This window comes from Epinephelus lanceolatus, chromosome 13, assembly GCF_041903045.1.
Source record: "Epinephelus lanceolatus isolate andai-2023 chromosome 13, ASM4190304v1, whole genome shotgun sequence".
Classification (NCBI taxonomy): domain Eukaryota; kingdom Metazoa; phylum Chordata; class Actinopteri; order Perciformes; family Serranidae; genus Epinephelus; species Epinephelus lanceolatus.
Window position 1 is genome coordinate 33,551,371 of NC_135746.1, and position 23,960 is coordinate 33,575,330.

Consider the following 23,960-nt stretch of genomic DNA (forward strand, 5'->3'; position numbering starts at 1 on the left):
TGTCAGGGTAATTCAGCAGTCATTATCAGCTGCATGGAGAGAACTGTTTCTATTTATGAGCCATATTTGCATTAATAATGGATCTCTGCTCAGATCTCTTTGATCACTTTATCTTTATGTGTCACTTGTTGTGGCTCTAAGAGAAGTTTACCTTGAATACAGGTATTGTGAAAAGGATTTTTTTCTGCATTATTTGTAGCCAAACAACAAAGGATCTTGGATTTAGATTTTTGCTTAAAGGTCCAGTGTGTAGGATTTAGGGGGAACTATTGTCAGAAATAGTATATCAAATTCATAACTACTTTTTCATTAGTTTATAGCCACCTGGAAATAAGAATCAGTTTTTTCATTCATCATTTATCAGTGTTGTGTATCTAAAGTGAATCCTACATTCTCCGGTTTTAAAAAATGTGCAGCCTATGCCCAGAATAAAAAAACATTTAACATTAACATTTAGCATCTCATCAAAATATGTGTCATATGTCTACCTCCTGGCTCCTTTTCTTTTACATTTTGCCATACCTCAATGGTGGTGGCTAGTCTAGTCTAGTCTAGTAACTGTTAATTCCGAATCTAAAAAAGGAAAAGTCTTGGAGGAAAATAGAGAGTTTGCATGGACAGATTTAATTGCTTTTACCACCAATGGTGCAAATTTAAAGCACCAATAATACCTCGACTGTACACCATCTGATGTTTGTATTTGGACATAAAATATCTGCTTATGATCAGTGTCTGAGCCCCATTTACTTGTCACATTTTGCCACCCCACTGCATTCCCGTATGCACCACAATACACATAAAGCTAGCACAGTGTTAGCTAACTAAGCTAAATGACACAGTTACATAGCTAAAAACAAACTATATGATTGGTTGAGGCCTTGCCGTGTCATTGAGTGTGAAAGACTTTGAGGCCAGCTTAGCTTTCATTTGAAGCCCGTCATGACCGTCAGCAGCAACAAGTGGCAGGCATCAGTTTGCTGCTTCATGTCACTGGCTTCCATTGACTTGACTTGTAGTCCATTGCTGTGTCGCTCATGTGAATGCAGCATTAGAATGAGCCGTTTATATCTACATATGGAGCTAGTCCTCTTCCACCAAGGTCACCATGTTGTTCTACAGCAACCCAGGACGGACAAACCAATCATTGACTCTTGATAGGGCCATTTGCGTTTTCATTCTGTCACCTCAGCCACAGTGGTTCTCCTACATGCTTGGCATACAAGAGAAGTTTCAGTTCTGCAACCTCACCAGTAGATGCCACCAAATCCTACACACTGGACCTTTAATAAAAACTTCATATACCTTCAGGAAAGTGTTTGGAAAACAGATGATACTCAACATGCAATGTTGCCAAAAATTTTAACTGTAACCGTAGAGCTTTGAAATATAAAACTGGAGAAGAGAAGTTTGAGAAAAAAATGTAATGAACTTTTTATGGTTTATTGAGGCGTTAGTTACTGCATTTTACTTTGCAGCCATGAGGGTCTGTTTTGTGTTTAAAAGCATCATTGCATTATAGCTCAAAAACCAATGTAGCCTTATGTTCTCTGATGTTCTAGCATAATTGATTCAGCTTTAAATGGGGTTACAGTGAGGATCATGTCCTCCCAGTTAAGCCACAGGGAGATTTCAGCTCATCAGTTTTAGTGTTATTTTATAAACCCTGTTCAGCAGACGGGCCATTCAATGCAAGTTTTAGTTGATGACAAAAATCTTTCTTGTGACATAATGATGAATACTGTTATGGCTGTTATGGCAGCACTATGAGCAGTCGCCACCAGGTGTCACTTTTGTACAATTTTACAGTTGAATCATGCGTATGGATATTTTGACATATTGTGTGACAAACTGATAATTCTCAAGAGAAAGGTTTTAATTATTGCCCTTTTCAGGACAGCAGCAGGCAGATCAGAGGTAATCTTTTCTGCAGAGATTTTCCAAAGCGCTCACAGCATCATAAACAACTGGACAAAAACCTTCAGTAAATTACATGCATTTAAGATTCTTATGTCTTTGTAAGTTGACCTGTTGGATAAAATGCACAGTATAAATGTGTGCTTCATCACATGAGTTCCTGTCATTCAACTTTTTAATTACTATGTTTTCGTAAAGTATGTATTTTCTATGGTTGTAACTCTATGATGTTTCCTCCCTTGGGAACTACAGCAGTGAAAAGAGCAGTGTTAGTTTCAGTTTTTACTTTCACTGACCTATTTCCAGCAAATATGTCGTAGTGACATAACTTACATGCATGCATACAACACATCAGTGGATAATTAGAATGTGTAGTATCATTGCTGGATGGAGTAATAAACATTATGACTGCGTCTTGATGTGCGTGGGTGTGTGCACAGTTACTGTAAAGGAAACTTAACTCCATGACAACCAGCGGTTGTGGCAGTGGAAGACGTGGGTGTACTCTGACCCCCATCGTCTAACCTAACTGGCCCTTATAGTCCTGTGGAGGATGTGTGTTTACCCTGAACATACCTTCAACCACACTGCTGACAACAATGAGCTCCCAACCTTTCCCACAGTCACAGACCCAAGGCTCCAGCATGCGTCGTGGCAACCTGGTATGGCAACACACACACACACACACACACACACACACAGAAATAGCATCAGCGAGCTACATGAGGCCTTGCACTGAAAAGACTGTATGTTTTGATTGCAGAGCCTTGACATTTTTAAAGGCTCTGTATGCGCGTGTGTGTGTGTTCCTGTTGCTTTGCATTGCAGCCCTCAGGGCCAAGTATGAAAGCCCCCCATTCTACAGACCCACTGATGTTCAAACATGCCTTTGAGTTCATCCATTAATCTTAACGCTTGCTAGAGCCAGCCATTACAAGCAGGAAGTTTACTATGATGTGCTCCAATTTGCTATCTGAACCCTGACCCGGTTATGAATGTTATGAGGCCAAAAGAAAAGCACTTTAGTTGGATAACATAAACAGCTCAAACAAACATGCACAGTTTAAAACTGCTTATACTGGACTGTGACTAGAGACTGATTTCATTATTGATTCATCTGTTGTTTATTTTCTTGTAAAAAAAAAAAAAAAAAGTGAAATATGCCCTTTATACTTTTCTTAAAGACCAAGACAGCTTCTTCAAATTGCTTGTGTTGTCTGACCAAACCCAAAGATATTCTGTTTACTATCATATATGCTGGAGAAAAGCAATATAAACCCTAACCAGCAAAAACGACTGAAAAGATTTATCAATCTTGCTGATTGTCTATCAACTCACTAATTCTATAATGAACTACTGGTTTTACCTCTTCACTTATTGACTATATTTTTATAATATTGTATGTACTTTAAACCTTTAAACCCTGAGCAAGATGTGATTTCTTTTAAAAACATGGGGGAAAAGGAAAGGCAATGAGCAACTTGGTAATAAATGTCCCACTTATTGCAAAAAAATTAATAGATTTAGAAGATTATTTGAAAAAATTAAAAAAAAACAACAACTATATTATAAATATTTTATTATTTTTTTATTTATTTTTATTCTAATTAATCATTATACTTTTTAAGAACTTCCTCTTTATACTTTTTTTTTAAAAACTAATTTTCTTGTTTTCAAATTGCTCATTTTGGGTCACTTCTTTTTGGTTGCTCATCGCCTTCTTCCTATGTTTTTGAAAGAAATTAAGCCAGTTTGCTCAGGTTTCAATGGGTTAAAGCTGAAATAGTGACAAGGGTGAGATGGAAATGTAAACCGCAGGAATCTATAAAGATAGCACAATTTGTATACTCAAAACAGTATTATGTGGCCACAAATAAATATAATAATTATTTAGAGCATGCTGTTTTTAATCCCTAAAGAAAGGATAGACTGGAAAGTAAAGCAATGGAATATTATAATACATAAACGTTTTGTGTTTTATCATAAAGTTTATTTTTAGTTTGAAGATAAAGAGTCAAAATTTTTGCCACACACTGCAGATGGAAGATAATTTGCTGCATTACTATTGCACAAAGAAAAACTATAGCGAATTTAATTGGCTCATTTCGCACTGTCCCTAATATTGACCAATCACAAATACGAGTGGGCGGGGCTTGAAACTCGAGGGTTTTGTTTTTTTTTCTTTTTTCTTTTTTTTTTTCCTTTGCACCGTTTGTCTGGTGGCAGAGCAGAGGGAGGGGTATGAGCCGAGAGTGTTGTTGTCTGTCGCTGCTGGGGACACACTGAGCTGCCAAGGTCGGTGAAAGTACTGCTGAAACCACCGTAACATCCATAAAAGTACTACCTCAAGACACACACAGGTGAGTTTTTGTGTTTAACCAACTTTTTATCCGTGTTTAGTGGGCGCTGAGTTGGATTTCCTTCAACTGGTGTCGTGCCAAACTGTGTATCCCCGTCAAATCAGTGACTGTCAGACGAGTTCACATGGGAAGAGATGCCGGGGAGGAAGCGCTAACTTGCTAGCTAACGTTAGCCGCTTTTGAGCGCTAAAATTAGTCATGTGTCGGTGTGAAGCGTTGTGCGAGTGTAACTGGAGTTTTATTTATTACCGCTTGTGCCCTGTATTGTCCCCCGGACTATTTTCTGAGGAAATACCATTTGCTGTGTTTGCCTGACAGCAGTGCCGGCTAACGGGCGGACTATAGCCAGCAAACCAAGCAGCAGCCGAATTGGAGCCACATCTCCTCTGAGTTTCCCTGTATCCAAATTATTTAATTACTGCTGTATTTTGATCCTTAATCGTTTGAATGAGTGGAGAGTGAGTGAGGTTAAATGCTTTGGGACTCCGGTTTGCGACATGTTATAATAACTTAACAACTCTTTCCATCCGCAATCACTGCGTACAAACAACTGTGTGGAGTTTACCACTAACTGACAACAGTGTAACGTTACTGTACTTACACTGGCAGGTGGCAGGGACAAAATATGAGTTTATTCCTTTCAACTGTTCTTATCTGGGACTTTCTCAAGCTGTGTAACGGGTAGTAAAGCCCTGTAATACTGGTTTAGTTAGTTGTTGTTTTTTGGGTCTCAGACTTTGGTTGTAAATGCCGGACAGCAGCTGTTTCTTCCCCTCTGTTAACACGAGCAGCCAATGAGTGACTCTATTTTGCCCCATGGGATGTTATTGGAGTACATTCTTCATTACATCCAACAACAGCAATCAGCCCAGTATTATGAGCCATTGCAGTGTTGAGGTGTAGATGATGGTATCCAGTAATATTCAGTATGGGATGGGGGGCTCAAGTTACACAGTTGGTATTGATTTTTTGAGAAATTAGTCATGATTAAGGATTTTCAAAGAACTGAGTCCACATTTTTTTGCTGTCTGATACACAGCAACACTCATTTGTGTGAACCAGTTAACTAAGCAAGGGCTTAAAGAGTCAGGATTCAAAATGAGTAACACATTTGCCACCAGCTTAACATTTAAAACCACCCTGAGATGCCAAATTTGGGGGCTCCTGAGAGGAATGTGCTTCATCGTGTATCTCGTTGCACTGAAATGGCGCTCTTTTGTTGAAGAGGACATACAGCAACAGCTGCACTCCTCAACAACAGTGTGTGTGAGTGTGTGGGTGCATGCGTGCACATGTGTGCATATGGGTTTTGTGTCAGTTGGTATGCCAGTCTGTAATTGCAGCATTTCTGGAATGCTGGTTGAATTCTGTGACTTAAACATATCGGACAATGGCTGTTGTGGATGAACCTGATCTCTCATGGAAGAAGTTAAAATGCTTTGCATGTTCTTTGCATGGCCTGATCTACGTGTGCACCTCAGTATTCACTTTAACACCATGGAGACAAGTTAGGGCACGCAGGGCTTCATATATAGTAAAGAATCACATATTATGTGGCACAAACCAAGTCTTGTTCTCTTTGACTCTAGAGAGGTATCAGAATGTTGCTTTTGTGGTGATGTTAGACTGTAGCTTAGGTCATAGTTTAAAGTAGCAAGACCCCTATTTAGCACAGTCACCCCAGAATATTTATATAGATGTTTAAAACAAACGTATATTGCTTTTGCGACCAGTTGATGCGTTGCTTTGGAGCATCCCAGTGATGCCTGGCAGAGTGGGTTTTTTGATAACTAAACTCACCTGATAATCTTATCCTTTGTTCCAAATGTGCGACTAATGTAAACTGACTAATCAGTTTGTGTTGGGTTTTGTGTGGCGCTCATGAACCATGTAAAGCTTTCAGATGCTGTGCTGAAGCGATGCAGTGCCGCAAATGAGAGAATACTGAAAAGAGCAAAAGGCATGTCAGACTTTACAAGTGTGTCTTGGCAGAGTCTGAATGCGGCGTGCTTCTGTGTGTGTGTGTGTGTGTGTGTGTGTGTGTGTGTGTGTGTGTGTGTGTGTGTGTGTGGCTGAAACTTTGCTCGACCATGTCTCTGGCAGAGCAGTAGCTGTTAGATTGCAGTTTTATGCATGGTAGTTTTGTTCTCTCACCGCTCCATGTTTGCGTCTGTGACAGAAAAACAGGATATGGCATCTCACACCCTCTTGAACATTGCCATTTCTTCACATTGTGGTTTTTAACCTGCCGTTACAGGTTGCCTGAGACAAGCAGGGGGGAAAGCCTTTGTGTTGCATCGTAGTGTTTCTTTTGTACTTATTTAGCACTGCTAGGCTGAACACTGCCACAACTTCTGAGGAAAATGAAATAAAAAAAGGAATGCTTAAATGCTAACTATAGACAAGTATGCTGAAGATGTTAAGTATTATTTTATTTAACATGATAGGGCAGCCAGGTATGAAGTGTCACCATTGCAGCCCCCACAGTAATCAAAACAGGACTGAAATATGCATTGATGTTAAACCCAAAGTAAAACTACACAGGAACACATGCCGATATCACTTTTGGGTTGAGTATGTGTTGTCGTGATCAAAGAAACACAGCATCCACCTGAAACATGGTTAGCAAGCTGGCACTGATGCTACCCTCTGATGTGTGAAATATGATGACTACAGCCATTACAGTCATATTACAGAGAGGCATCCAGCCACTGAAATGTGCTGCTCTAAATTCTCAACAGGCCGGATAAAGGTAATGTGATATTTGCAGTTAAGCTGTTCTCAAACTCCCAAATGCTTGCAGCAGCGGTTTTTGTTTGTTGGAGTCCAACTATGAATCACAAGTTGCTTTGTGACACTAAATGAGAGAACCCAAAGGATTTCCTTCCAGCGCTGCACTCTGTGCCAAGTCTAATATCTGATTTTAGGATTTAGCTGAACAAGCAGTGTGAAGCCTTCTTGTATCATTATTTTACTTTTGATGCCAACTAAGGTTGGCCTGCAGCACTGCAGCACTGCAGACTGCTCATTTGATCACACATTTGTTTATGTGTGTCAGATTTTGGCCAGACTTATAGTTCCTCCTGAATTCATTCAACTGTAGAATGAGAACGTCACTGTTGCATCAATAGAAAACAAATAGAAAGTAGCAATCATCATTTTTAAGCTAAAGCAAGTATGGGAACTGTTTGTCGGTATGACCTTAACTAAGCAACTGTCACCAAATCTAAAATGGCTAATATAAAATATGTGGCTTTAAAGCAGGTGTAGGCAATTTTATTTTAGTGCCATAGGGCAGTTATCCCATAGTAGACTTTGAGCAGCTTGTAATTCAGGTGGTCTGAGAGAACTCTAGGCTTCTCCTCTGTTTGGTTCTGTTTCCAGGCTTCACAAGACCTAGCTTGTGATGGGAGACTTTGGCCAAATACAGGTAATTTCAGAGAGAGGGCGTTCCTATTGGCTGTTCCAAAGATGTGTGTCCAGGTCTCTTCGGTGAAAGCCTGATTTAATGGAGAAAGAGAAAATGTTGCTAATATTTTAGCCTTCTGCTAACCAGAGCTAAAGGCTCATAGCTGCGGCTTCAAGTTTGCATTTATTTAGCTAACATTAGCTAGAGCCTTGAATCACAGTGTGCCCTCTGCCTCACTTCCTGCCGCTAGAGACCCCCTCGCCAGGAGGAGAGCTGGCAGCAGCTCGAGAGACAGACCCCCAGTCAGCGGCCACAGCAGCCCAAATCCAGGCAGCGCAAACCCCAGCTTCGGGGATCAGACAGCCCTGACTTCACACCGGATCAACAAACTTTCTGTTGCTGCTGTTACACAAGTCTTACACTACTCTGGCCGCCAGCCCACTGTGACAACCAGTGCTCAGGCATTTGCGCTGGCTGAATTCAAGCCACTACAGCCCCCAGTTGAGGGTCCATCTCCGTGAGCTGCGACCGGCTCTTCTCCTGGGGAACAGTCCACAGTGGCAGGGAGCAAAGCGGAGGGACTGTGGGGTGGCTAGCTCGCTAATTCTTGTCTCATTCATGGTCTGATGAAGAGAGAGAGGGCATGGGGCAAGGAAGGGCTGAGCGAATTTGCTCTGCACAATTCTACAATGAAACAGGGTTAAATAAATCAATACACAGGAAACACTGGGTTACTGTATGGAGTGTGTGCATATGCTTGTGGTTGTCTTGTGAGAGGGGATTCGGACAGAGAAGAGAGAGGGAAGAGCTGCAGGTGGACGGTGTATTCTCGAATTCTCCCATTTTTATTTTGCCTTGTCCAGATTTCTGCCCACACCAGATTTAAACATCTTTTTTTTTTTTTTTTTAGTTCATGGCTACATTGTACACATCCTTTCAGCAGAAGCTCAACACTTTACACTTATTCAAAACTTTATATCATTGAGACTGAACAAACTGGCTAAGAAGTCCCTCAGCTCCTCATCTCCTAGCTCCGAATGCTCGGCGTTCCTCCTGTTGTCAACGACTAATCATCCAGTTTACCGTGGACCACCAGCCACCGCTGACTCAGCCAACGCTGCCATCTGGGCTGGAACAGAAAACACAACAGACTTCTCACTGGCTCTAGAGCCTCAGATGCTCAGCTAACAGATTTTGTGTGTGTGTGTGTGTGTGTGTGTAAGTGTGTGTAGGTGTGTGTGTGTGTGTGTGTAAAGTGAAAGATAGAAATAAACTGTTTACAGTAATGTGAAGACAAAGAGAGAAAATGGGAATATGAAAAATCACATATTCTGTTGCTTTCTATCAGATACTATTGCAACACTCAGAGGGCCAGCAGTCAATATAGAATCAAGATTAAAGAAAGTTGACAAAATGAGCCCTCCCATTCAAACATGCACGTTCTGTTATTCTGACTAGATCTTTATCAAGGTTAAAGTTGGTAAAACTACAATAATATTATGATACTTAAATGAAGATACAATATTATTGCAGTTTTAAATATCTTCAGTATTGTGATAACGTATACTGCGCCATTATACCTTCTTTTCCAACTGTAAATTATGTGCCCAAAGCAAAACTTTGTCAACATCTGTTTTATCTAATAAGATATAGTTTTCAGTCTGTTCATCTCACTTCAGACATTTTCTGCAGCAGCAAAATGTATCTAGTGGACTGAAAAAGCAAGTGATTATATTATTCTAGTAGGCTACCTAAAGTTTGATTTGTTTTGTCTTATTAATAAGTTATGTAATAAAAAAAACGATACTTGGCACTGTGTGACACTACGATATTGCCACACAAGAATACCGCTGTACTAAGCTGTACGCCCAGGAGTCTTTGGAAAGCAGTATTGATACTGAGTGGATTATCCTGCTAAAATGAAGTGAACTAAACTATACACAGCAGTGTTTGGGCTCAATGTAGGCAGTGTAGATGAAGTAAAGCACAAAAATAAAGTGCATGCAACATCTTGACTTTGCTTGTTTCTATGCCTTTACCATGTGTATGAAATGTTGGTGTGACTGCAGCATCAGGAGAAATCTAATCAAGAACAGTAAGTAAAACACCTGTGTGGTTGGACCAAGGCTTTATAGGGGCTTTATGAATGTGTGAAGTAATCACGATCAATAATAGTACATTTTTAAGAAATTTTGACATGTCAAGGTAAGAAAATAAATGATGACTGAATTCCAGTTAGCTGCTTCAGTTTCATTGTGCATGCTGGCACACTGCCCCACTTTCATGGCTTAACAGAACATTTGAATACAACATAGCCAGCATTAACATTATTAGTAGTAACACCTGTGCTTTTCCCTACTGTGACAGGTCAAAATGCTTGCTATGAATAAGGCCTTAGACTCAGGGCTGTCGTTTTAGCCATAATTGTGTTCCCACTTACACAAGAAGTCTTTTCAGTCCCACAATTTGGCAAAGCAGGATTAATAAATCTCAGCTGTTAGGAAGGCTTAGCTCTTAAAAGCTTAAAGTGTTTTAACACTTAAGCCACCAGCGTTCAATGTTCACCAGGAATAATGTCCTCCAAAATTTTTATTCATTATTGGCTGTTCTCGATCCCCTCCTGTTTTTATTACTTTCCAGAAATTAGTTATATGTGTGAAGTCGACCACGGCTTTGTCGCAGTCAAACACCATGCGAACCACTGTCTGCTCCGAGTTCCTGTTTTACCCCAAACTACCTGTCTGCCTCTCTCTTTATCTGCCTGTCTGCCTGTCTGCGAGAATGAGTGTGTGTCCAACTGCGCTGCTTTATGACCCTGCACACTTCCCGCTCACGTTTCACTTTTTATACTCACATCCTGTCAGCAGTACAACAGCTCTCTGCAAATCTGTTTGCTGTGCAGTGTCAGTGCGCTCTCGCTACTATTGTGCAGAGGCCGTGCTTGTAATTGTCAGTCCTGCTAAGTTTATTATCCCTCAAGTGCTCCAGTATTACCGTTAATATGTTTTTCTTTGGTTTGTCCTAATGTTGTTCGCTCATATAACAACATAGACTCTCCACAGAAATAATTTAAGCTTGTTTTATGATAGGAAACTACATTTTTTTTGGTTAACTAAGAGGGCTTCAAATCCTCAACTCTCAAAACCTCAAAACACATAGCCCACTTGTGCTAAGTTCCTGCTTGAATAATGTTGTGATGAAAATTTCTGACTCCCTGTTTTCATTTTTTTTAATTTCTGTTTAAGTTATATTTCTCATGCTGCCTCATGTCAGATAAGTAACCTGTTGTGTTTGAAACCTGAGTGGTGGTACGCCTGGGTCATTTAAAATGCACACCATCTGTCCTATTGATTTTGTGCAAACTACTTTCAACAAGCGGCTTCTTTGCTTTGGCAGTTTATTTATGCACAAGTGCCCAAAGCATTGTACTTTCTAGGCCACTGGAAAATTGGAAAGCTTTGGAAAATGTGTTATGGCACAAAGCTAGGTTGAAAATTGTGAAACTACAAGATAAAGAGTAACTCAGATTGAATCAGTCCGATCCTTTCATTCTTTGTCTTGTGTCATGCTACTTGGTGATCATATTTATACTGCACAAACACTATATAAAAGCAATTTTTGACTCGTTTCTGTTTACATAGTTTATTGCCATTTAACAAATGTCTCACTTCTGCTCTGTGAATCCCACTCTCTGGTTTATGAAGTGAAATTACCTGCAAGCCACTTCTCTTTTGCTGGCACGATGCTCCTGCCAAACAGACAGCATACTCAGTTGGTTTGTGATAAAAGGTTTGTGATACAAATATGTATCACAGAATGCACCATTAGCTGGATGTATAAGACACAATATTTAACCTTGACAGAGATAATAGAGCTGACTGTGTGCTGCCACACCACCTGTTTTTCTGCATTTCCACAGCTGGCAGAAGGATCTTGGCCTCTGCCTCTGTCTGGCTTTTTGCAATTCAGCAGCACTCTCACTGATCTCAGCAGGTGCAGGAACCCAGAGATTTACAGCTGTTTATTGTTCATGACAAGCTAATAGTCTGTGAGAGCAGAAATATTAGGATGTTAAAGAGGACAGCCGTCACGCTTTAGTGAAGAGGGTGTATCAGTACAGAAAACCAGTGATGTGAGCAAAACAACAGCAGTTAGGTCAGGACAGGTCATTGACTGTGTCACAACTGATTTCCTGTGTGTGTGTATACACTGTATGACTACACTGTGAAATACATTGTAGAGTGTATGTTGGGATTATAACTATTAATGCTGATTAGTCGGCTTCAGTTCACATTAGAGGGCTTGATGCTCAGTTCTGAGTATCCCCCCAGATCCAATCTTTCTAATAAGACACATGCATGTTTAGATGCATGTTTGAAGTGACCCATATCTGACATCAGTCTGTACAGCCCCTTTTACACTCTTCATGGCGGGAGTTTCACGCCGTAAAGCTGCCCCGCAATTTTACATGTACAGCCGTGGAATGGGGGACAGAATTGTCTCGCCCTTTAGCCGACATCTGAGGTAATAACTGCGCCATAACGATGTCTGTAGGAAAGGGACATTTGGCAGGATGGGTGGCACGGGTGTGGCGTTTTGACGATGTGTTATGCGTGACTCATTGTGGTAGATTTGAAAAAATAGCTGATAGCAATTATCAGCTAACTCAAGAAGGAGCAGCAGATGAAAGTGTCCACAAATTGGGAAAACAATGACTTCGGGAAGCTCCTTGCCCTTCGAGCATGAGATCAGGGGCCATATAACAGATGCGGTAAATGATTGTCATAGCCATATTAATGCCATTTTTATTTTTGATAATGCGCTGCCAACATGTATGTTATATGCCACACTAGAGGCTGATGCTGTTGTGTTTCATCACGCCCTATGTATATAAATAATATATATTACTACACTCTAGTCATCCTGCTGTAGCTTGTGTCACTCAGCCCTCCAACGCACACGCACACACACAGACCAGCATTTAACACTCATGACAACATCCATGTTACGAAACTATCACATTTTTTTATTGAGCTTCACATAGGCTTACATTATGACAGACTCACGATGAGACCTGGACCTGTATTATTGGCAGGTCAAAAAAACTTTTTTTTTTAAAAAAAAAAGAGCGGAAAAAAGGTTTGTGTCCCAAAAAGGACATCGGCCCACTGGGAAATTGCCGGTATGCCAGATGCCTAGTCCACCCCTGGGCTCTATAGCATGATCTCTGTAAAAAGGGCTAAGGGATCTCTACCCTGATAGGCCTCACATGCAACCAGTAACGTCACACACGTGTGTCGGAGCAATAACAGAAAATAGCAAAACAGGCTTTTGGGGGGAAAATGAATGAGTGGTGCAAGCTTCATCTCCTGAATGATTCCCATAGCAGGAACATCCAGTGATGTCCCACTGCATCATAATTAGCCATGTTCTTCTGTTTGGAAGAGTGTCCAGCACAATTTTTGGGAGAAATGGCCCTCTGGAGCGATGGACGTTTCTTTTCAGAATAAAAGGCTGTCGTACAAACGGCCTGTAAGTCCACTATCTCTATTAGGAGCCACTTCTGGATGTTCTGTGGCTAGGAGAGGAGTCAGGAGTGGTGAGGCCACGATGTGGAGGGTTTTCCGGAAGAACATGTCCTCCAAATCTTAGGATGTCCAGGGCTACATTACAGTATCTCACAACAAGGCTGCCATGACAGATAGGCAAGCTATACCAGAAGGCATCTAGCAGTAAGGCTCTATTGGCTGGTGACCGGGGCAGCGTACTGCATCAGTGGTACGATATGGCAGCCTTCTGTAGTTTCAACAGACTGCTCTGACACTGTGTGGTGAATGATCTGCTGCTTGGCAGTGAAGTATGATGTGCAAAAACCCTGAGTGTATGGGGAAAAACACACAAATTCCAATATGACAGTCCTCACAGCGGTCGCGTGGTCAGAAATCAGATGTGTATTGCATTTAGGATCACAAATGGCCCAGATCTGATGGGGAAAAAAAGGATTTATGTGGCTGCACTACTCTGAAAAAAATCAGTCTGTGTCATGTGACGTGATAATTTTGATTACATTATTATTTGGAGGTCCAGACTCAAGAGGGTGTCACAAGAAAAATAGATATTTTCTTTGTGTTGCATACATGCAGGAGTCCTACTAAATTTACAGTATATAAATGTTAAGTTAATTAATTGTGCAGTCAGTCTCTGTATAAAAATAGAAATGTTCAGTTGTTCCTGAAACTTGTCACGTCTCAGTTTGGCAAAGATTAATATAGCACTGTTGTCACTTTTAGTATTTAGAGTTCCCATTCTCTTACATTGTGTTCTGCTTGTGCTTTGCACAGGCTCCTTTATTTGCAACTGAGTGTGTGTTAAGATAAGACTTTCACTTACCAGGCAGGGACGCAAGATTTACAGCCCGCAGACCCAGAGCGAAGGCAACAAAGTGAAAGCAGTGTAAGGAGGACTAAAACAATTGGCCAAGGTATGTTGCATGACTAACTGAACAAATGCATTTGATCTTGGCCTCGATCAAGCACCACTTGTCTGATGACAGAAACCAAAAGCATGATCTGTAAAAGCATTGTCTGTTAGACCAATCTAAAGTGGTTAGCAGTGATCCTTACCAGTAGGGCCAGCATTCACGAAAAGCCATAAATAGTTGTTCTCATAAGGAACACCCCTGTGCCCCACTCCCTGTGTTGGTAGAGCCTGTTTTTGTACAAATTACCAAGAGACCATTTCCCTGAGCTGTGAACAATAAGCTCAGCACCATGGATCTTCTAGCACAGCATTTTTGGGGTTGATTATGTCGGGTTTTGTGAATTATTTATCCCTATTAATCATGCACACAGTGTTAATGCTGATAAATAAAATCAGTAATCTTTTCACTTAGCTTGAATAAGCTATGAAGTAAGTAGTAGTAAGTGGTGTAGTGCAATAACCTAAATCCTAGACATTATTCCATCATGATATCACAGGATCGATGAGCAACAGTAGTTCACAGCCCTAGTTTATCTCCTTGAATCCCAAAAAATATATCTACTTGGACTGTTAAAAGTGGCTTTGAATAAATGCATGTAGCAAAAACTTTGTTTGTAAACATCAAAGCAGACATAGGATCTATGAACAATTCAGCATTTGTTGATTTGGTCATTTATAGGTAACACTTACGACAGCAGTACAACTGTTTGAGTACAGGTTGGCGTTATCTTGCTAACAGGGTAAAGGTAGCCTCTGTTAGCATAGCTTGGGTGCCTCCACCCAGCAGAGAAGGAGCCTGTAGTGGTGGAAATTGCTTGATGGTCTCACATACACACTGGGTAACACTAGTTTCACACAAGACTCAGTCATACACAGACATGGTTCCCTTTGTATCTGCAATGCTACTGACATGCAGGGCTTGGCAGAACAGAAGTGGCATTGAGCAGAGACGTAGGAGGAATTTCTACGCCTGGAGTCCCACTCTACGCAGCAATGGCTGCTAGTAACCAGACAGCCACTCTGCCTCCTCCTCCTCTCTAAATACCAAACGCCCTCCTTAACTTTCCTACTTGCTTTTTGCCTTGATTTCTTTTCCTTCTTGTATTGTTCTCTTCATGCACTCTTATGTGCCTTGGCAGTCTGTCTCTCTATCCCACTTTCTCTTTCTCAGCATTGACAGAGGCCTCTCAGAGTTGTTTACTACATCCACTGACCCCCCCCCCCCCCCGCCTCTCCTCAGCTCTGTGAACATAAAAAATGACCACTGTGAGTTTTTGTCTCTGTTGCCATTATCAGCATCCCTCTCTCTACACCAGAGGCCAGATGTGGAGGAGGGATAGTGGTGAGTTTGTAATGAGCAAGTGTAGAATTGGGCAGCTGGCCCAGCTGACTGAACCAGAGGGCACACAGAGCCAGCAGCTCAACAGAGCTGAGTACTGCTGCTGAGGACTAGACTCAGTGTCACTGACTCAAGTGTGTGTGAGCCAGTGGCTGTGTGACATGCTATGTAATGGTTTGTGAGTGAGAGCATTTCAAGGAGCAACACGAGTACTTAAAAATGAGCTGTGCTTGATGTACAAGTCCTAACTACTAAAGAGTTCTTCAGTGTGTACGGAGCGTTTAGAGCACAGTTAATGGACCATAACAGTTGAATCCTGTGCTGGTATGTGAAGCTGACTCTAAGAGGGAAGATAAAGAGTGTCAATAACACGGCAGAGAGAAGCAAGGCTGCCATTGTGGTGGTGCTGGGCAGGTTTCTCCTTCTCCACCCAGCCCACCCTCTCCCATGCCTTGCAGCAGCACCCCGCACCCCCCCCCCCCCCTAGCCTGTGTCCATATTAGGGCAAAACTCAGCCAACCTCCCCTGGAGCTGAGCTCAACCCCCCAACACGCCCTGCTGTCACATTTGCTCCAGCGAAGGGAGCCTGAGGGAGACGCAGCTCCCCTAACCCAATTTGAAGGCCTGTTTTCAGAGCCAGTCAAAACAGCACAAGGATTTTAAAATGGGTGCAGAAAGCCGAGGCTAACCTTGGTTTGTTTTTGAAGTGGCTGGTGTGTTTTAATGTTTATTTCTGAGGACCTGTAGTTAATGGGCTTAACTTGAGCAGAGCTTGACCATATGCCACTTGGTGATCACTTTTTGCCAAAGTGCCACGTTGTTTTATACCTGCATACATCCTTAGTTTGAGTCACCCCAAGATTATAGAGCCCATAATCCCATAAAGCTGCACTGGTGCCAAGCTCCACTTATTGTGCAATCATTAATGGTATCAGTTTTTATCACAGTTGTGCTTCCCAACTTTACTTAGTCCTGGTGCTTGTTCATAATTGTTTTAGGACACCAAACTAACAGTAGCAACACTCAGCAGGCACTGAGGTAGTGAGTGTGCACAGATTATACCAGGTCAAAGGTCAACACAACATACGTAGATGGTTTGGCTCATTTGTGTAGAGATTCAGTGCCAACATTATTAGTGAATTTTAGAGTGAAAACACTCAATAAGACCGAAGAGAAGCGGTCTGTACACAGTATGCTGCTGTGGTACTATAAAGGCACCTTGGATCACACTGGTAGTGTGAGACACACTAGTTAAACAATTGGTATGTGCTTGCCAGTCATTTTCCTAGAGATTCCCAAACAGAAGTTATTTTGGGTCACTGGTGTTGATTTTGGTTTCCTGTGGTTTATACAAAATCCCTCTCAGAGGAAATGGGTTGACTTAACAGACATAAGAAGTATTGGGTTAGTACATAGACATGTCAGACCTGGGACAGTTCCTCTCGTCTAACTGGAACCTACTATCTAATCACGTCTTGTGAACACACAACTTGATAGATTTGGATGAGTACACACTAGCCAAAGAACTGATAGAGCAATAAAACTACCTGGTTATTATTTGAATCAGAAATCCAGTCAAGCAACAATGTAAAAACAAAAAAACATAGGTTGAATATGGTTCAGTACATGCCACATTTTTGGGTTCACAATTTGATATGTTTGTGCCATAGTTGGGAAAATGAAAAATAATATTTTTTTCCATTTCTTTTTTTTAAAAAGTCTACACTAAAAGCAAGGTATTTGGCCACATTTGTTGCTGTACAAAAGGCAGGAGGCACTCAAACATTGCATTATGGTCAATGAAAGAACTAAATGCACTGTGGCATTATGTCGCTGTAGCATGTTATAAGTAATATCAATCAATCAATCAATTTTATTTATAAAAATCCCAATATCACAAATCACAATTTGCCTCACAGGGCTTTACAGCATACAACATCCCTCTGTTCTTTGGACCCTCACAGCGGATAAGGAAAAACTCCTCAAAAAACCCCTTTAATAGGGAAAAAAACAGTAGAAACCTCAGGAAGAGCAACTGAGGAGTGATCCCTCTTCCAGGATGGACAGACGTGTAATAGATGTCGTACAGAACAGATCAGCATAATAAATTAACAGTAATTCGTGTGACACAATGAGACAGAAAGAGAGACAGAGAGGGAGAGGGAGAGAGAGAGAGAGAGAGAGAGAGAGAGAGGGTGCCCGGTGTATTATAGGGGGTCCTCCGGCAGACTAGGCCAAAGTCTGCCTAACTAGGGGCTGGTACAAGGCAAGCCTGAGCCAGCCCTAACTATAAGCTTTATCAAAGAGGAAAGTCTTAAGTCTAGTCTTAAATGTGGAGACGGTGTCTGCCTCCCGGACTGTAACAGGAAGATGATTCCATAGGAGAGGAGCCTGATAGCTGAAGGCTCTAGCTCCTGATCTACTTTTGGAGACTTTAGGGACCACGAGTATCCCTGCGTTCTCAGAGCGCAGTGTTCTGGTTGGACTGTGAGCTCTCTAAGATATGACGGAGCTTGACCATTTAGAGCTTTATAAGTTAACAATAGGATTTTAAATTCAATTCTGGATTTTACAGGGAGCCAGTGTAGCGAAGCTAAAACAGGAGAAATATGATCTCGTTTCTTAGTTCCTGTTAGTACACGTGCTGCTGCATTCTGAATTAGCTGGAGAGTTTTTAAGGACTTACTAGAGCTACCTGATAATAGAGAGTTACAGTAATCCAGCCTTGAGGTAACAAAAGCTTGGACCAATTTTTCTGCATCTTTTCGGGTCAGGATAGGCCTAATTTTCGCAATATTACGCAGATGAAAAAATGCAGTCCGTGAGGTTTGTTTTAAATGAGAATTAAAAGACGAATCTTGATCAAATGTTACTCCGAGGTTTCTTACGGTAGTGCTAGAGGCCAGAGCAATGCCATCTAGAGAAACTATGTCATCAGATAAAGAGTCTCTGAGTTGTTTGGGGCCAAGAACAATAACTTCAGTTTTGTCTGAATTTAACATCAGGAAATTGGTGCTCATCCAGGTTTTTATGTCTTTAAGGCAGTTATGGAGTTTAGTTAATTGAATTGATGGTCAATAGTGTCAAACGCCGCACTAAGATCTAATTAAACAAGTACAGAGACGAGTCCTTTGTCTGAAGCAATCAGAAGGTCATTTGTAATTTTAACTAGTGCTGTCTCAGTGCTATGATGTACTCTAAATCCTGACTGAAGTTCCTCAAGTAAATTATTATCATGTAGAAAATCACACATCTGGTCTGCGACTACTTTCTCAAGGATCTTTGACAGAAAGGGAAGATTAGATATTGGTCTATAGTTGGCTAACACCTCTGGATCCAGGGTGGGCTTTTTTAGTAGAGGTCTAATTACAGCTACCTTAAAAGACTGTGGTACATAGCCTGTTAATAAGGATATATTGATCATATCTAATATATGAGTGTTAACCAAAGGTAAGACCTCCTTAAGTAGCCTAGTTGGGATGGGGTCTAAGAGACAAGTTGATGATTTAGATGAAGAAATCACTGCGGTTAATTCTTGAAGAGAAATTGGGGAGAAGCAATCTAAATGTATATTAGGTCTTACAGCTGTGTTTGAGGTTAGATAAGGTAGGCCTACTATCTGAGGACAGGAGGTCATGAATTTTGCCTCTAATAGTTAGAATTTTGTCATTAAAAAAGCTCATAAAATCATTACTGCTAAGGGCTAAAGGAATATAAGGCTCAATAGAGCTTTGACTCTCAGTCAGCCTGGCTACAGTGGCTAATAGTCAATAACTGACACACACACACAATAGTGCTTGCCAAATAGTTAATAACAAGTATGTGTACCACTACACCCCTAATAAGGAGTTGCCTTTAAAGAGGCTTCAATAGGGCTGCCTAATGAATCGCATATTAATCATGGTCACGATTTTGGCTTCCCACGGTTAATTAACATGATTGACTGCGATAATGATGTTTAAATTGCATGCTCCGCCCATAGAAAACTCAGGTGCATATGAAGTCACTTCCTAAACTAACAGTCAGCCTTCACTTACGGGGAGTTGTCATGCCGCTGCACACGCACCCTGCTGCAGCAGCCTTTGAAAAACTTTCCTCAGTGTTGCCACTGCAGACAAAGGGAAAGCTCCCATTCATCAACAGTCATAATCTATTGCTGGAAGTATTTTGGATTTAGGAGACAGCACATCATCATCATCAATAATTGAGATGTTAATATCGATCAGAATAATTGTGATTATCATTTTGGCCATAATCATGCAGCCGTAGCCTCAGTGAAGCTTTCTCCTTTATCCCAAGATTTGGATTTTGTTGTTCCAAATTGGTGGCAAGAAGTTCACTTAATTGCAGGCTTAAAAAAGTAGGTGGTAACGTAAAATATTTTGTAAACTGGATACTGTATCTGCTTCATTCTGTGACAGTCATTTTTACTACTGAGCTTCATTGTCGTTGCAAGATCTTCACATCTATTTACTTGCCAAAATGGCTTGTAGATAAACTCCCAGGCACAGCCAGAATGTAGAAGCATTTGGCTGGTGGTCATTTTCCTCCGCCTGGGATTTACTGTGTTTGATCAGCACTACGCGCCTTTTTAAAATGCATTTATTTTTCATTGGCAGTTCTTTGTTCCTCAGCATGAGCAACACAGTGGGCTCTGACTCAGCCTGGGAATGAGCTTTTCAGGATCAAAACTGAGAGGACTGTCTTTTTTTCCTGTTTTATCATGTTCCAGGTTCAGTGTTTTATCAGCATGACTGAAATATGTGCACCAAGACACAGGAAAGGAAATTGGTTCGTCTTATTGCGTTTGAACTTTCACAAGGCTTGTCTGACAGTGTTGTAGGCTGCAGACTCATTAATAGTCACCTGATTTAGAGGAAGTAAACTGGAACAAGATTCCTTAAACTGCAGGTCAGGTTCAGCCGGCTTGGAGTTTCCTAGGTTTGTATTTCCTGTTACATGTAGTAGTTGTTTTTGTTTGTTCCCACACCAAGTACACAGAGACAACCACTGAATGTTTCTTACTCTACGTTATGATTGTACAATCAATGCATAATAATGGTGTATATGTTGGAATTATTGATCAGGATTATTTTGATTTTAGGTGACAAAAACCATAGTCTAACGTCATTTTAGTCCAGCATCTTGACTCAACTGGAGTAGAAATTGTAGAAATATTTAGTAAAGAGGAACTACACTATTCACAAGCATAGTAACAATGAAGTCCTAATGTGATAGCAGTTGTACATATGAAGTTGTGCAGCTCTACCTGCATGAGAGAAAAAGGAACTTAACACAGTTCCCACACTTTGCAGCACCTGCTCAGCCTGCTTGGGTTTTTCTTTGCATTTTTTTTTTTTTTTGTGTGTGTGTGTGTACTGAGGATGGGTAAGCTGACGCATTTCCTGTTCAACAGAGTATCAGTTGATGAATGAAAGGGTTTGCTTGCAGTAGTGTGGTGTCGTGTCAAACGTTTTCCTGTTTTGTGTTAGTCGATGATCCTTTTAAGGGTTACGTCCATCAGTGCAAGGGTAGTATGGAAGGCTAGAGCGCTGCAAAATGACACATTTGATGTTCTAAAATAAATACAAAGTGAATTTAAGCGCTTGCTATCATACATCACTGTCAAGTGAATGAGTCTTGATGGTTAGTGATGTCTCCGTTTCCCTGTCACCCCCGCCTAAAATCCCCAAACCCAGAGCTCACTGAGCGGTTATGAATCCATCATCCATTCATCTGCTGTTGCCATGCAGCGCATGGAAGAAAGATGCTCCAGAGTTGTCACAAACCCACACGCACGCACACATTCATTTACCCATGGGAGGGTTGCAGTCTTCCAGCCCATTGAACCTCCACTGAGGGTTAACCCTTGTTTGAACCCTTAGAGGGTGTCTGCAGAAGGCAGATCATCCTGAGCCAGATGTGTCTCTCCCTTCCCAACCCCCTCCTCTGTCACTCCCTGACCCCATCCTTTGCTTTTTCCAGTGCAGAAGGGGACAGGCTTTTGCCATCAAAGGCACGTGCTCTCACCACACCACACTTGTCTTAAACTGAGAGCCGAAGGTGTTCTCACGCGAGACTACTGCTCACTCTTTACTCACAAGTTTGCGCACCAACTCCCCTTGCGTGACCTGGAGCAGTGTTGGAAATAAGCATTTTCCAGTGGTGGAGTTGATGCTCATCCATGTAAATAATTGATTTACAGGTTCAATCCTGGATGTCTGTGAACATCAACAGCTGTCACGCTATCCATGGTTTGTACAGAGGCTTCCCGTCGTCAGTTTTATGGAGTATGTAACAGAACAGTAACAGCTGATTTGACTCAGAGTGCTCATAAAGTGTCATTTTACACAAACCACACAAATGAACATATTCACAAAATAACAACAAACCCCCTGTCAAAAACTGCACATCCATGTCTCTTATTTTGGCTTAATCTACAAATGACTTGAGTGATTTAAATGCCCTTAAACATGTCTGTATCATATGATGTGTAGTTGATGTAAAAACCTTGCAACCAGTAATGTTGCCTGATTGTTGATTGAGATGAGAGCTTGGTTAAAATAAAAGGAAAAACAAAAGGTATGATGACTGTAATGACCTCAAAAATTTCACCCCTGATAGCTATTGGTCTGTTACCATCATGATTATGGATGTCAACCAGTAATCGGTTAACTGCCAAGAATATGTTTGACTAGTTAGGCATGTCAGTCTATAGGTTTATTTTGCTACTCCTCAATTCATTGCACTGCGCACCACCCAGCTCAGGAGGGAACTAGCTAGCATGGTGGTGTCCCCCCCAGGTCACCTTGATGAGACGGTGGCTCAGTTTTGGGTCACAAACCCCCCTTTGGCAATGTTAACTATGTTAACACTGTTAGCTCTGTTAGCACCACTATCAGTGTCAGCATGGCTAGTGGTGCTAATACCTGTTAAATTACACATCATGCTAAAGCGGTTTTGCGGCTCAAAATGAAGCAGCAAAGCCATCAGAAAATATAAAAAAAACAAGACATTGACATCACAAAACAATAAAATTTCCCCACCTTTAAATGGTCAGCACTTTGATATGCTAAAGCTCACTGAGTCAATGGAGCGCTGCACTAAAAGAAAAGAACTGTTATATTACACATCATTTAGCATTTTTATTTTTTTAAAAATTAAAGTTACCAGTTAATGATATCGGGCTATCAAAAGCAAAATTAGCCGGAACAAGCATCCCAAATCATGATTTACACATTAAACCGTACCAAAAGGGTGTTTTCTCTCTAAGCCTCTGCACTAACAGTTGCTTGTCATATTTGTAGCCCAGGTCAGATTTAATTTATGGCTCATTTTGACTGCAGAAACTTAAATGTAGCATTAAGAAAACAATGGGTCTTGATCCAAAGTGGGTCAAGGCCTGTTTTTCCCCTGGACATGGAAAAGGTTTTGATTGACTGCAAACACGACTCTACAGTTCAGCAGTATGCCTCTCTGTATAAAAGTCAAGAGCCATTGTTGTTTTGTTTGGTTGATTTTTCGAGGAAGCATTGTATTTCCAGTCTGGTGTGACGGCTGTGACTCTTGTCTTTTCTTGGAGGTAGTTTTCTGAGTAGAGTTGTGTGGACAAAGGCACTTCTGCTGTCGACCTTGACAAATGCTGTCTGACTGACTTGGTCTCTTTGTATCTCCTCTGTGCTCGTCACTCTCTCACCACTGCAAGCAGAAATACACAGGACTCAGTGTGACTGTGGGCTAGTAGTAATCACTGTTTGCCAATGCAATTTCCTGTACCGGGCGTACATCGCCACAATCTTTGAGACATTTCCGGCTATGATGTTGCGTTGTGTTTATGACTCATTCACTAGTGGCTACTGTAAATCACAGCTACAAAGGCATTTACATAGGTGAGTCATTTCAGCTTGAATAACAATCAACATTAAATGTGCCAGGCAGTCAGCATATATGAGTAACATTTTCAAGGTAGTGTCAGCAGCTTACAGAATACACATTAGAAAAGCATTCAAAACAAAGAGAGCATAATATATGTCATGTTTTGGCTGCATACTGTAGTTTTGTTTTTCCACTTCAAACTGTGTTGGACAAATTTGTGTTAGATAATAATATGTTCTTAGTGTTTCATTGAGTACTCAGTGGTTTGAGGCTAATGTTGGCCATGTAAACACTCTGTGAAAGCACAGCTGATATGAGCCAGATAAGAAGGACTTGTGCACGTTCGCTATTATGGTTGATTGAACTCCGTGAACTGTGGGATATGGAGTCTTTGGTGTTCTTGTGTAAACTTTGACTACAGACCATTGGAGTAGGGCATTCGCTGGGCACTGTCAAGTAGTGTGTGTCTATCCATGTTACACACACTCACACACTTACCTTTGGTGGAAGTGTTCTCTAGGCTTGCCTTAGCACAAATCTGCAGACATTTTTGGACACAGCGTTCGGCTGAAGTTAATTTTTC

General features: G+C 41.2%; 1 protein-coding gene across 4 annotated transcripts in view; it reads left to right on the plus strand.

Annotated features, from left to right (window-relative positions):
* The first annotated feature begins 4,082 nt into the window (after positions 1-4,082).
* Positions 4,083-23,960, plus strand: part of fam49a (family with sequence similarity 49 member A) — a 45,130-nt gene continuing 25,252 nt past the window's right edge. For 2 of the 4 annotated variants that reach the window (XM_033648904.2, XM_033648900.2), the window contains exons 1-2: positions 4,131-4,274; positions 14,077-14,164. The gene's annotated coding sequence lies outside the window, so the exon portion shown is untranslated. Of the gene's footprint in view, positions 4,275-14,076; positions 14,165-23,960 lie in introns of all 4 variants that reach the window. The other 2 variants (XM_033648899.2, XM_033648903.2) reach the window with 2 other exon arrangements.